Consider the following 15,989-nt stretch of genomic DNA (forward strand, 5'->3'; position numbering starts at 1 on the left):
GGAATGTGCTGGAAATAGTGGAAGAACATAGGAAAATCACCAGCAAAACATCTTTCCCATTTGAACTTTTGGTATGGTTGGAGGACAGATGTGCAAATTTTAGTTTATGTTAGGAATAACTCCAGATTTGCTTAAGGAAAACAGGTAGAAGATAAGCAATACTTAAAATCTGTAACTGTGTGTGGAGATGGATGTCAACCAGAAATTTTAGTGACCATTTCACAATACATACAAATATAAATCATTATGCTGTACACCTGAAAATCATACAATGTTATTTTTCAATTATATCTCAATTAAAAAAAATCAAGTAAAATGTTTTAAGCAAGTTTTCTGAGCAAAAAACATAGTGAGTTTTTTTCCTCAAAATATTACAACATCATTAACATTTTAGCAGGTATTTATTTAATGTTTACCACACACCTGCAAATGTATGAATCCTGTAGGTTACAACAGTAAACAAGATACGATCTTTGCTTTGCAGTCAAGAGAAATTGCACAATTTTATGAAGGGTACAAACAGGTAAATAAATTGCTATGCCAATTAACAGCTGTATAACCATGATCAACTTGCTTAACTTCTCTGTGCCATATCCTTACTTTTAAAATGGGATGATTTAAGTCCTACTTGTGATGGTTTGACTATTGTCAATGTGGCATCATCCAAGGTCTCCTCTGCATTTCCTTAACCTCCTTGCCCCACGTGTCTCCTTGTTAAGAATTTGCCAATGCTAGACATTTGTGAGCTTTGGAAGACAGAAGAGCAGGAGAAGCCATTATTCTCTGGAGGCTGTCACAGCTAAGCAATGAGCAAATGGGAGATTCCACTGAATTGTTTCAAAGAACCACTGGGGTTCTAGCTGCTTGGCTTTTGCACACTGAAACAATTAGTGAGAGTTTCACATAGACTGTTGAGCACCTATAGCAGTTTCCAAGAGCTTCTGGCTGAGATCTCTGGTAGCTTTCCTGAAAATCTTATTGGGTTCCTTACCCTTCAGAGTCAGCTTTCATGAACTTTCTTTTTGTTCTTTTAACTTTCTCATCAGCCTTTAATTCTTATATTAACTCTTTCATACCTGAGAAACTTAATGTGGCTTCTGTTTGCTCTTGGATTTTAGACAACTATAATTTTGGTAACAGGAATGGATTTCCCACCTCTGACACACATGTGTGTTGTTACCAAAACATCTGTGGTATATAAAATTTTCTGTTTATCACTCTAATCAGTCTGCCAATAGCTACACACTAGATGTTGGGGACTACAGAGATTTATTCAAGTAAAGAGACCATATTTGGAATAGTAACTGTGATAGGCAACTACTTGGGATGGTTCATGATAACTCATTAATATTCTCCAAGATCTCTTAGCTTCTGCACTGTCCAAATAAGCAAGCCTAACAGGGATGTGATGGGATTCTTCACTGCTCCATGTTTAACAGTTTTTATTGTGGCATTAGTCTTGCTAATTCTTCCCAGAATATGATATGGCTTTGATTTAATATTTTGAAGAGAGAGACAAGTGTACTGGTTTCACATGACCCTTCTTACTGTGATAGCCCCCAGTCCATTTCCTAGGGACCAGCATGAGTGTTCTGCTAATCTTTATTTCATCTATTTCATCTACAGCTTTAAAAACAGGAGAAAAAAATGCAAGTCAGGTTTGTGGACCCAATGGACCCACTTTGACATAGATCTGAGCCAAAACTAGATCATGACACTTAGAAACATTTACATGATAAAGAAATTATACAAATGAAATTTTTTAAAACTATGAATCATGATATATTTTGGGTCTCCTGGAGATAGCATCTCCTCAGAGCTAGTATACAGTAATCCCTCAAAATACTGGTAGATGGCTATTAGTAGATACTTTTAAAAATGGAGAGAAAGATTTTCAATATAGTTTTTTGTTTTAGTTTTTAGTTTTGCATTTGAAAATAGTTTGATTAAAATATCAACATATGCGTACTGCTTTCCCTTATAACTAGCATGTGTTCAATATATTTTAAACTTGGCAATAAAAAATATAGCATTCAAATATATATATGAAATAAATGAGACGTCATGGGATTAATAGTCACAAATTAAGAGAATGTAAAGTAGCTTAGTTATCCAACTGGCTCAAAAATAAAACTCCAAATTTAAAAAAAAATTAAATATTTAAAAATAAGCATATAGATATTATTTAGCTTGTTTCCAGAGAAGTATGGTAAAACCCAGGTAAGCTGATTAAGGAAAAAGTACAAAAAGTGAGAAGACATAAATTACCAATAGCGGGAGGAAATAGGGAATACATAACGCTAGACCAAATGAAGTTTACCCATGAAATTTAAGGTTAGTCTAACATTTGAAAATCATTCTCATAAATTTAGAGACCGAAGGTGAAAACTAACATGATTTTTTCCAAAAACCTGTTAAAGCCACTGTTACAAAAAAATATATAGGTAGATAGATAGATAGATAGATGCCCATCAGGAATAGAGAAGAATGTCTTTAGTTGTAGAACATCTACAAAAACCTGTAGTGAGCATTAATACTTCATGATGAAATGTTTTCTTGCTCAGGAAGAGAGCAAACATGTCTGCTTTCTGTTTCTATTTAACATTGTATGGGGTATCTTAATCAATGCAATAAAGCAGGAAAAACAAATAGAAACCATAAAAATTAGAAGAAAGAAGTAACTTTATAGATAAAAGGGTTGTATTATTGAAAATCTGGTGGAATCTACAAAAAGATTACTAGAACTAAATACTTTCAGCAAAGTCACAGGGCAAAGCGCCAAAATAAAGTATCAGTTGTATTTATAAACCATAAAACATTGCTTAAATTAACATAAGAATATTTTATTTTCATAAATACAGATTATTTTATTACAAAATCTGTCTTTGGAATTCTCCTTTTTATTGAAATCTAATTTATCTGCTCTTAGTTTGCACACACTAGAGCTGAAAAATATGAACTCTTTAATGTTCATATATTAGTAATATTATCATTATCAAGTTGTTAAATCTCCCCAACTCATCTATATTTTCAAGCAGAATTCCAATAATTCCAAAAGTTTTTTTTGTAAGAACAGGTCAAATGTGTGGATGGGCGTGCACTCACAGTGGATTCGGCATTGCTAGTGTGGAAGAGACCCAGCATCAACAGTGGCCTAAAGTGAATAAGTTTGAAATGACAACATCTGTAATGGAAAAAGTATGAAGTCTTAAGGAATTGGAAACGTTGGGATGAAAATATTATGTGAAACCTTCAGAACGCTGCAATGCTGCCCCAGGCATATACCATAAAAGTGGACTTGGAACACATATTAATTTTTGTGTGTGTGTGTGGGAAAAAGCATCCTTGAATAACTCGTCAATGACTGTTCTCTGCATTTAAGAGATTATGCTATGATGTTATAAGGGATGCTGGAACACATTTGCATTTCCTGATATCATTAGAAATAATGAAGTCTTACAGTTGTTAAGTGGTAGGTGGTGGTGCCTAAAAGGCGGTGACAAAGCAGTTACAGTCAGCCACGTCAACCTATGGGCTGAAAAGTTATTCAAGAGTATTTTGAGATCTGCAGGGATTTGTGGTAATGGTGAAACGGTTATTGGATTTGTAGTCATGGAATAGCTTGCTGTATTATGGTGCAAATTTTTTACGCCTAGTGGGAAGAAAATTAACTTGTATCATCAATTGGGCATTCATGTTCTCTTATCCAGTCCCCATACTCAGGTAAGTTTACTCAAGGATATCCGACACTGAGGGAGGCAAGAAAGGTTTAAGGAAGCTCTAATAGTTATACACGGTGCCTCATCCCCAAAGCTTTCTTCAGAGAAAACTGCTGTCACTTACTAAGGCCTCGTGCATTGTGAGAAATGAATTACCCATCCCTTCTGAGAATTATAAGCTGCTGGCTCTTAAGACACACAGATCTGAAGACCAGAAAGCTCAGTTTCTACCAATCCAGATGGGGCTTAAAAGATGCCTCTTGGCAAAGTCCATCTTACTGTGGGTTTGGAGAAACTGTAGACCACGCTGCCGTCACTTCTCTTTGCTCAGAACAAATAGTGAGAGTAGATAAACTTAGCAACTGACCAAATCCTGGTCTTACTAACTCTACTTATAGAATCTAGAAGCAGTTAAGGAGAAATTCCTGAATACCCATTTCCTCACACACATACTCCTTAACCACCACATGAATAAAAGCCAAAGCAATGTTGCATCCCTGGGATGTCCTGCACGGATTAGAATAATCAGGGAATCCTTAAAAGACGTAAGGACAGTGATCCTAACTTCGATGTTAAAGAAACGAGCCCAAGATGACCTCTGCATCTTAACTTCTAAGTTATTTGCTTCCTTATATAGGCTGATGATTTGTTATCTCAAAAGACCACCAGTACCAAACTCAAATTTTGATGCATCCAATTGTTTCAAATACAACTCAAATAAGCAGAATTTGGGCCATTTAGAGCTTGCCTGCTTTGCACACCCTGGAAAACTCCCGCACATTTGCTAGCCATAGGTTACATAAAACCCACAACTATAAAGATCCCAAGCCACTGCTGCCCTTTGAAGCTCTCTGTCCAAAAGAGCTCCCACTGAGCTGCTAAGAGACATCCCCTCGATGTTTAAGTCCCATCTTTGATTCCCGTCTCTCCTGGTCTTCACTTACTCTTCTTCCCTTTTCAGTAGTAAGCCTTGAACTTTGGCCTCTGTATTGTCTCATACTATGAAGGACTCCGCCTACTTGTATGAACGCTATATGCTGCCCTTACATAAGCATGGATTCTTATTTCCTATTTTCCCCCATGCATATCAGCTAAGAAGGTATTTAGACTGCTGTAGGTCAAAGCATTCCCCAAATAAAGCTGTGTGCCATACCCTATGATCATATCTTGTTCCTTGTTTAACTCCCCAAATTCCTTGAACTCTTTACAGTAGCCATGCTCAAGTTTTCTATTTGTCCAGCACAAAAGCCACAGGCTCCTGGAAGAATGTTAGTGATAACAAAACTGTAATAATGCCAGTTACAACTGTATTTCTGGATGTAGCATCTTTACTGGAGCAAATAAATTCTCTGTGACTGGTATGCGGACATTGATTGAGCACATGATTTTAATTAAATTCCTACCAACCAAAAACTTGGTAACAATTAGCCTGCATGTGGCAGGAGGGCCACTTGCATTGTCTTTCATCTTGATCTATCAAAGCCTCTGCCTTTGCTACAGTCAGGGATGAACTGATTTTCTTACCATCAGGCAGATATGAATGCCGTCTGCTGAGCAGGAGGTAGAAAGCAGCCTAGATACCCTCCTAACTTCTATGCATGGTGGAGAATGGAAAGTAAACTCCACGCATGTGTAAGAACCTCATACAGCAATGAGGTCTCCAGGTTTCCCTTTAAGAAAAAAACAAAGATTTTTGTTCTGCCTTTTGAGGCCCAAAATAGAGAAAGGATACATTTTTTGATGGGATTTTTTGGTTTCATTTTTAAATATTTTATTTATTTATTTATTTGAGAGAGAGAGAAAGAGAGAGCATAACGAAGGGAGAAGGAGAAAAAGACTCCCCTGCTGAGCAGGGAGCCTGACACAGGGCTTGATCCCAGGCCCCTGGGATCGTGACCTGAGCCAAAGACAGATGCTTAACTACCTAGGTACCCCAGTGGGGTGTTTTTTTTTTTTTTCCATTTAAAAGGCAAAAGAGGGTGCCTGGGTGGCTCAGTTGGTTAAGTGACTGCCTTCACCTCAGGTAATGATCCTGGAGTCCCGGGATCAAATCCCACATTGGGCTCTCTGCTCACCAGGGAGTCTGTTTCTCCTGCTGACCTCTCTCCTCGCATGCTCTCTCTCTCTCATTCTCTCTTTCTCAAATAAATAAATAAATTTTTTTAATTAAAAAATAAAAAGGCAAAAGAGAATATATTTGAGGATGCTGTTCCCATCCATCTTCTATGTAAACTCAAGAGTATTTAGTGAAAAGTCTAGACAACCACACCTTTTCCCCTAGTGCACCAAAGATATTGAGGTCGGTGGTGCATTATGGAACCTTGGAACAATAGGGGAATCTAACTCCAACTCTTAAAGTTTTCATGTAATACAAACAAACTGTTTTTCCATTTGAAAAGCAGCTTCTGGTTTGCGGCTGTGCTTCCATAGACTGTGAATGTGTCCAAGGGATACCAGTTAACAACGCGACCTAAATTTTCCATCATACAATGAATTTTGTCTAATCTACAGGGACCACGCAATTCGTCATGCACAGCAGCAAGCTGTTGTAAAATTGAAATAGTCCATGCAACACCAGGCACAAACTTCACGACTGCTGGCCTAGACTTTCATGATATCTGCTTCTGCTGCTTTGCAAACCTTCCCTCAACCCACATACTTATAGGAATTCAGTATGATCAGGTAACTGAGAAAAAAAAAAAAAAAAGAAAAAAGAATAAGCATGGTTTCGTGATGGATCAGGCACTAGTAGGAATTGTCTCACTGGTGCAACATATACACAGTAAGAAGGGAAAAGTGTCCCTGAAAGATAATGGAGAAAGAAATGTCTTCCAGGGGACAGAATGTCACGAACCTTTTGTTGCTTACATTTCTCGGGTTGATAGATAGTTTTAAGTGTGAATCCACATTGATTCATTAGCAGAGGCTGAGAGATTTTTAGGCAAATAGGAACTTGGGATATTGGTGACAAGGGCGTCTTAGGGAAGACATGTGGTTGAACCCTCCATGATACTTATCCAATATGAAGATACTCAAATCTGTACAGTCAGTTGCCAGTTTTGTATCACTACCAACCACGTCTAAGGACTTCACTGCATTTCAAAGGAGAAGGAGGAATTGCATTTCCAAGGGCGCTTTTCCTTTTAAGGGTTCTTATGTGAGTGAAACACACATCAGGTTTGGGAGGTATAAGTGAGGAGAGGGGATTATTATCAAGAAACCACAGGGTCAGACGAATGGACAACCACAGAATATACAGTGGCTTCTCTGGTCAACAGTTTCTAGAGACTTCTGAGAATTACAAAACTTCCCAGTGAACTTTCGCAAACCACCCTCTTCTGCTCACTAAGCTGATATTATCAGTGATTCTTTTCTTCTAAACTGTCAAGCTAACAACTGTATTTATAGTTATTTAGCCCCAGATTCCTGCATTAAACTCCTTAATTCCCTTAAAACATAGAGTGACTGTTTTCCTAACCAAACACAAACTGATAGAAATTTGATACTGGAAGTAATTCCAGAGGAACAGAACTTTGAGGATGGGACCTTGAAGTTTGTTCTCCAATGTGTAATGATTTCATTGCCAGAAATACATGGGACAAGAAATGCTTTGACAAAAGTTACTCGTTACTGTTAGTATTACCTGGAGTTGAAGACCTAGAGAAAGCAAGGCTTTAGACGATGAGGAGCCTTCTGCAGTAGAATATTGCAGGGAAAATATAAAGACAAAGATTATGAAATGAATTTTCTGCCTCTATCCGTGATTTAAAAACTTGGAAAAAGAAAATTACTAGCTTGGGGCTTCAAATTCCCAGCTCAAGGTCAAGATAAGGAATCAGAAATCTGTGACTTCAAAAAAAATATAGATAGATAGATAGATGATAGATAGATAGATGATAGATTTTTATACCTGCAAATGGGGATTTCTAAAAACCCACTTAGAGTTTGGCCTAGATGGAACTTAAGTTACAATTACAATACAAGTTGAAATCAAAGTGTCGTAAGTTCTGTTAAGATCATGCTAGAGCACTGATTAAGAGAAAATGGGAGCCTCGATTGGGCAAAATTTGCCAGATACTTGTGAAGATGCAAACCTTGACCCCTCACATTCAGCCAAGCTTATCTTGCCCACAGAAGCAGCCCTCTCTAAGGTGGTTAGTATTTTTTGCTTAAAAACTCTATCAAGACTTCACCTAAGTTAGTTCCCTTGCAATGCTCTCAAGATGTACTCTGGCAAATCTTTGCTTCTAGTCTAAAAGCACAGTTTATAAGTAGTTTCAAATCTTGGCATTCCCAGTAGACTGAATATTGTCTGACCTAGAGAGAGTTACCACATATACCAAAAGAATTACAAGATTTTGCAATTTATATTTACACATGTAATATAGCTAATATATTACACATAATATATATATAAACCTATTATATATATTCTAAAAATATTAGATGAAAGTAGAAAAAAATAATGTATGATCAGGCTGGATTTATTTTTATGGGTGCACTGACCACAGATTCTGGACCTACTGTGTACTTCAAGCACCTGAGAAGTTTGTTCAGCTGCCTGAAATATGGGCTTAGTGGTGACCTATGTTAAGGAAAGTCTATGTGTTAATTTTTTCTTGTTAAAATGTCAGGGATGCAATGCAGGAGAATAGAAACGATACTAAGAATTTATTTTGTTCACTCTCTTCTCCTACTTTCTATCTATGTCTCTAGGAAAGTCCAGAAGATACCACCATTGTCAAGACTTTGAGAAACATTTCGATGTGGAAGATAACAAGCGTCTCTGAAAGGCTTGGTAATATCAGATCTCTAGGCCAGGAATAATGGAGATAAATACAAGTCTTCCAGAGGGCTCCCTGAATTCAGTGCTAATGGTGGAGTTCTGGACAAGCAGAGGTGAGGTGGTCACACTTAACTATGGGATAAAAAGAGAATATTGTTGCTCTAATTAGTGGTAGGACCAGAGCAATAACCGGAATTATTTGTTCCCAAAGAGACCTTAGGAACTGAAATAAAAATGTATCTTACTCAAGCCTCACTTGATAATTAAGGTTTCACTGCATAATTAAAATCTGCTAGGAATGGTGAACAGACACCAGACGTTCATCACTCCCAAAGAGTTATGACTGTTCACAAATTTTTCAGACATGAGTCACTTCACAGACAAACCCTTTGAATGAAGGAGACAGAGACTATATCCTCTTGAGAAAAGGCACAGCTATACTACCAAAAATGTATACTGTGAGCTATTTTTCCTCTGCTTCCTCAAATTGATGTATGGCTATTTGCCAGGGTAAATATATGTGTAAAAATCTTGCCAGTTTTAAGCAGGGCCCTATGCAAGAGAAAACATTGTGTCAGGGCTATGTGGCAATTCCTCTGCCTCTTCCTCATATGACTTAAGGGATTCTAGGTACTGACACACCTGTTTTACCTAGGGATGCTCTATGGAACCTTTTCACACATCATAACTTCAGCATTTTGGAACACATCATTTGCATTATGAATAGAATTATCTTTACTTTGAAAAGCGACATTCAATTTGTGACAGACCAGGTGCTGGTAGAGATTGATTGCATAACTGTTAGCTTTTAACCTGCCATGTGACCTGAGCTGCCCATGATGAATTGACTGTTACCTAACTTACCTAGTGTGCATCAAATGATACATATGAGATCAGTCTTCAGCAGACAGAGGCACATGTGAGTTGCATGACCAAGTGGCTTAAACCTCCAAGGCATAGACTTTGGATATCTCATCTTCCTCTCCTCAAAACTATAGTTGCATGAGGAAGTCCATATGGCTAGTTAACTGAAGAAGAAAAATAATATGGGTCCATGTTTTCAAATATTGTGTATTAATAGAAAATTTGGGGTAAAGGCCCAGGAAAAGGGGTCTTACCATGAATAGAGGACATCATGAGGAAACAGAAGGATTTGTCACCAGGTTGGTGGGGGTGGAAGGTGAGAGACTGTTGTAAGAGCTTTTATTACGTTCTCCACAAAAAAGAGCTAGTAAAGTAAGGTAAGAAGACATGAGAATTGGCTAGTTTCAATCATTTCAGCAGGCTCTGGGGCATAAGAGCTGTTGTTTTTGTCTGATGCCTGGGCCTGAGGTAATTAGGGCAGGTATATAGTGCACTAGAGTACAAAGAGGTGGTTGGGGGTGTGAACTCAGGATTGGATGGTTTGTATTTAAAAATCATGCCTATGAGAGGAGGACTTCTTACCAGGAGGTAGGGGGGATGAAAAGAGGAGGCAGGTGATTCACTGGTGATTTGTTGGATTGTCCAGAATAAAGGGTGTCCAGTATATTGGTCAGCTGATAACTGGAAGATCTAGGACGGTGTCACTCGCACGTCTAGTAGTTGGTTGGCTGTTGGTTGGGTCGCTAGGAGCAAAGGCTTCATGTCACTCAATATTCTGCACGGTAGCCTGGTTTCTTCACAATGTGACAGACAATGTTTCAAAAGTAGAAACTGAGAAATTCCCAATTTGTTCACATCCCTCTGGTCAAAGCAAATCATAGATTAACCCAGTTTTAAGAGAGGGAAAAGACAGACTCCGCTTGCGAGATCCATCTCCCAAAGTCATACTTGGAAGAAACATTTACTTAAGGCTCAGAAGAACTTCTGGCAGTTTCCCCCGCCCCCAAATCAATCACAGTTCTCAAACTTTTATCTCAGTGCCCCACCTGCAACATGGCTTCCCTGGTGGAAACACTAGAGGGAGGAAATAGGGAGCCACCTAGTGGCAGGTCGATTACATTGGACAGATTCCGCTAAGGACCTAGGCAGCGGATTTTTCCTTCCCTTAAAGATTCTCTAGGTATGGATTTACCTCCAGGCCCACAATGTTTCTGCTAAAACCAAATCTTTAACCTTACAGAATGACTTATTTTTCTGCCCAAGAAACTTATTTTACAGAAAATTAGAGGCAGCAGTGGGCTCATGTTCACGGAAGTCACTGGGCTCACCATATACCTAGTTACCTTTAAGGTAGCTTAACCTCGAATTGCGTGGCAGCTTCAATGGCTTCTTATCAGCAGCCACTTGTATGTTGCATTCAAAAGCAACCTGTGGCTATTATATGAACCTCTTACAAAAAGAATATTTCTTGTGAGTTTTTGAGAATTGTCTATTATAGTGCTTTAGGCTTTTATTCAGACTGGACCTATGATGATTAAGTGTCCCAGTTAAATGAACATGTAGGTTATAAAGCAGGTAAGGACCTCAATAAACAGATGGAAAATGTTGCTATTAACTCTTTTCCCAGTCATATTGGTACTTGCTGAGTGGACATATACACAGTGTCCATGATGACAAAGATGGAAACTCTGCATGGTTCAAATATATGATATTTTTGCACCAAGACTGATCTGATTATTGTCACTGCTGAGTGCCAATCTGTGCATGACAGAGGCCAATGACAAATTCTACATGGCATAATTTGCAGAGTGCCAGCCAAGCATCCTGACAGATTGATTGTTTTGGATGCCTTTCATCGTGGAAAGAGCAATGATTTGGAATATGTATCCACAGAAGTACAGAATTTCCTTATTGCCCCCAGTATTTCTGCTAGTCCTACCATTTGTAAACTTACAGAAAGCTGTAGCCTATGCCACAGTATCTTACAGAACACATCTACCTGTAAAAGCACATGTTTATGATAAAGAATTGGAACAATTGGCTCACAACCAAAAATTCACTGGTACAACCACATGTTTCATTAACCAGAGACAACCATTTGAGAAAATTATGAGATGGATTCCAGTACTCTTAGTTATGGGATCATCTTGGAGGAAAAAATATCCTCGCAGTCATGATGCAGTTCTGATGTTGATATACATCTTAAATTAATACTCAGTTTATGATGGTCTTTCTTCCATGATTAGTATGTTTGGGTTCAGCGATCAACAGAGGGCTATGTGGCTCTCTTACTATAAAGCCAAATAATATGTTGAAACAAAATTTCCCTCTTTTTCTATAATATTGGGCTCAGTGAGTTCTATCCCCAAGGGAGAAAAGCTTCCAACAAGAATCATAGTCATGATTCCCTTAAATTAGATGCCAAGACTGCCACTGGCCATTTTTGTCTTTTATGCTGCTAAATCAGCAGGGAGTAACGGGGATTACTGTAAAAGCTAGGGTGATTGATCAATCATTTTCAGAGAGTTCATCGATTCAATCTAGTAACTGGCCAAATTGCCCGTCAGCTGTGTTGACTCTACTATTCAGCTCATTTATTGAGTTTTTCTCTTTCAACAGACAGACTGCCATCTTGGGCCAATGTTGGCCATAATTTTTTCGCTGCTTTGAACAGATGTTAGTAAGCCCATTCTTGCTTGCTAGATAACAATTCAGACAACATGATAAACACAAATCTTCCATTTGTAGTTGGAATGGCATGCATAAGAATGAATTCTAGTTTTAAAAAATCAACATATAGTTTTTAACCTGGTGGATCTAGATAAAATAGAAGATGCAATTTTAAAATATGAGTAGCATTAGCTTACATTTGTAAAAGAAAATATTTCTCATAATCTTTCACATTTAACAGCACTCTGGAAAGATAATTTCAAGCATGTTTTTAAATTGCAGCGCTTTCCTTCATTGTAATACTATTTAAATTATTTGAGGAGATGGCTATTTTTCTTTCTATACTACTGAAGAGTCGCAAAAGTATATATCTAGAACACCCAAAGTTTCCACTTCCAATAAAATAAACTTGAACATTAACAATATTACTTCCAAAACATTATTAGTTCATGGTGAGTCCACCTTCTTCCTCTTTTTGTAGCTATGTAGTGCAAAATTCTCACAATTCTAAATTAAATGTTGGTATTGTGGTCAAATCTACCAAAGTGGTATATAGGGCCATTTATTCTTTTTTTTTTTTTTTTTTTTTTAGCACCTACTATATGTCAGGCACTCTTCTGGGCTTGTGGGATGCATCATTAAACAAAACAATAGCATACACGGAACTTGCAGTCTAGTAGGGAGACAGCAGACAATAAATATAAAAGAACACAATAAATAAGTAAACCATATGATCTATTATAAGCTGTTACATGTTATGGATAAAAAGAAATGATATAATATTTTGAAGGAGAATCAAGAATTTTCTCCTCTTCCAATAGGAACAAGAGAATTGGACTGACATCAGATTACTGAATTTTTTATTTCCTTAAGGAAAAAGTGCCAATAAAAAATACTTTATCCATCATACTGTCCTTCAGGTGTTGAGATAGAACTTGGGGAGTGCTGGGGCACCTGAGTAGCTCAGTTGGTTGGGAGACTGCCTTCAGCTCAGGTTATGATCCCGCAGTCCCAGGAATGAGTCCCGCATCAGCCTTCCTGCTTGGTGGGGAGTCTGCTTCTCCCTCTGACCTCGCTCCTCTCATGTTCTCTCTTTCTGTCTCCCCCAAATAAATAAATAAATAAATATCTTAAAAAAAAAAAAAAGAACTCAGGGAGTGCTAAATACTGTGGTCTTCCCAAGGACTCAAAGATATGATGGCGCTTACTTAAAACTAGGGAAATCAATATTGAATCTTTCATATATTTAATTGTAAAGTTAAGACTAATATATGGTGGGGTCATCAGTTGAAAATATATGTGAGCATTATCTGCCTGATTGAGTAACACATGCAAATAAAAGTTAATAAAGTGGGGTGAGTAAACTAGGAAAGTAACATAACGTTGTTGACTGTTATTTAAATAATATGTGGGAAAAATGATTCCTTTTAAAGCTGACTGATAGTAAAAGGTTAAATTAGAAAAAAGGAGATTAGGGTAACTATAAAAAATATTACCAGACCCAGAAAACTACAAGAATAAGAATACAAACCTTCCCAAATAACAAACAAAAATTTAAGAAGCAAATAAAACATACACACAAAAAATGAAAACACCAAATATAATACTCAGAACTGAGAGCATCAAAAAAGTCGTCAATAAGTGGAATGAGTGGATTGTTTCTGAAGAGAAAAACATTTCCAAATATGCCCAGGAATGAATTAAAATGAAAGAATTTAAAATACTAAAATTATAGAATGAATAAAGATTCATTAACCAAATGCAAATAATGAGAAAGGTTAGTTTGCAGTTCTGTTACCTGACAATGTAAACTTCACTACCAAAAGCACAAAATTAGACAAAAAAGGGACACTTTCTAATATTAAGAACCACATTAACAACAAAGCTTTAATATACCAGTCTTGGAGCCAGATAGGTCAAATGAATGAAAAATAAGAAAAGATGTAAAAGATCTAGAAAAACAATAAAATAGATCTTTTGGATATATTTCAAATGCAGTTGACCTTTGAACAATACAGGTGTTGGGATGCAGGTGCTCTGCACAGTCAAAAATATGTGTGTAACTTTTTGACTCCTCAAAGACTTAATGACCAATAGCTTAGTGTTGACCCTTGCTGGGATAACATCCACCATTGAGTAACAGATATTTTGTGCTATATGTATTATATGCTGTATTCGTACAACAAAGTAAGCTAGAGAAAAGAAAATGCTATTAAGAAAATCATAAGGAGGGTGCCTGCTTCCTCCTCTCTCTCTCTCTCTCTCTGCCTGCCTGTCTGCCTACTTGTGATCTCTGTCTGTCAAATAAATAAATAAATAAATAAATAAAAGAAAATCATAAGGAAAAGAAAATGCAATTATAATATACTACTGTATTAAAAAAAAATCCATATATAAGTGGACCTCCCCATTTCAAACCCTTGTTTTTCAGGGATCTGTTGTACTACACTCTATGACTGGCAATATTACCTGTCAAGCACATATTACACGTTCCCCCAAATTGATCACATTCTAAAGCAAAAATAAATAAAAGTAATTTCCATAAAATTCAAGCTTCCAAACAAGCCCTGTGTATAGACTACCAAAAAGAAACAAAAATCTCATCCCTTTATAATTAAAAGTCATTCCACTAATCAATTATTGGGTAAAATGAGAAATACCACAGTTACAGAATTTCCAAAAACTAATAATGAAAACACAAACTGTCTGCAGTTAAATTAATGTTCAGAGGAAAATTTATGGTGCTAATATAAATTTATATATATGAATAAAAATAAAAAGGCAATAGAGTTCAATTATTGTATTTTAAGTTCTTTAATTTCCATTTTGAAACATTTCTACTTCTTTGTTGTGATTCCTCATCACTTTGTTCTCTATAAAGACATTTTGTAAACTCGTCAACATATTCATGTTAGTTGCTTTATAGTTCTTATCTGTTAAGTTCGGCAACTGGAAGATCTTAGGGTTAGGATGTCTTGAGTGCATTTCTTTTTGGTTAAATATTGGTCAGGTTTCCCTGTATTTTTTTATGTCTAGTGATTTTTTATAGGCCAGTGGGCATTTTAAATAGTGTATATTTTGGAGACTCTGAATTCTGTTGTGTTCCTTTGAAGAATAATTTTTATTTTTCTATATGGTTACCATGGCCAGACTTAAACTCTAACCTTTACCAGTAACTTCCATCTGCTGTTTCTTACCTGTCTCCCTGGAGTCTTTCCTAGGCATTTATACCTTAGTAATAAACCAAGGATTTTAACAGTTTTCATTTCAGATTTGAAGACTCACTTGGGTCTTTCCCCCTACATACACACTCAACTTTTTGGCTGTTCTTCCATCCCCAAATTCTACCTCTAGAATTTATTCTCAAGCCAGTAAGACTGGTTTTATGTCACTCCAGCCACTACCAAACTAGACAGTTTCCCACTGTAAATGCCCACACTTGAAGTTCTCATTAATTACACTTCCCATCTATCAAGGATAGATTTCTTCCAGTTTTGCCGGGTTTTAATCCCTCTCTACTGTTCCCAATTTTTTTTTCTTAAAATTAATTTTTTTATTTCATCGTTGTTATCTTGAAATGAGAAATCTGACAAAGGTATTTCTCCTTTATCAGAAGCCAGTAGCTCCTAAAGTGACTGTAATTAATTCAACTTTAGTTAATTAAAAGCTGAGGGTGCACTCGCCAACAGGGTCATATCCAACATAAGTACTTATGGTATAACATATGTGTTCAGTCTGTTTACTTTAAAAGCTAATCATTTAAAGAATATACATACAAGCAGAACAATTTAAAAAGAAAATTCAGGATGGATCAATCAGAACAGAATGGATTATGTTAATAGCAAACAACAATCTTAAATCTCAGTGGCTTAAAACATTTTATTTCTCACTCCTATTACATATCTAAAGTGGGTTGTCAGGGTAACTCTGGTCAGGAACTCATGGATAGT

This window comes from Martes martes (genome assembly GCF_963455335.1).
Source record: "Martes martes genome assembly, chromosome: 15".
In the NCBI taxonomy this organism is placed as follows: domain Eukaryota; kingdom Metazoa; phylum Chordata; class Mammalia; order Carnivora; family Mustelidae; genus Martes; species Martes martes.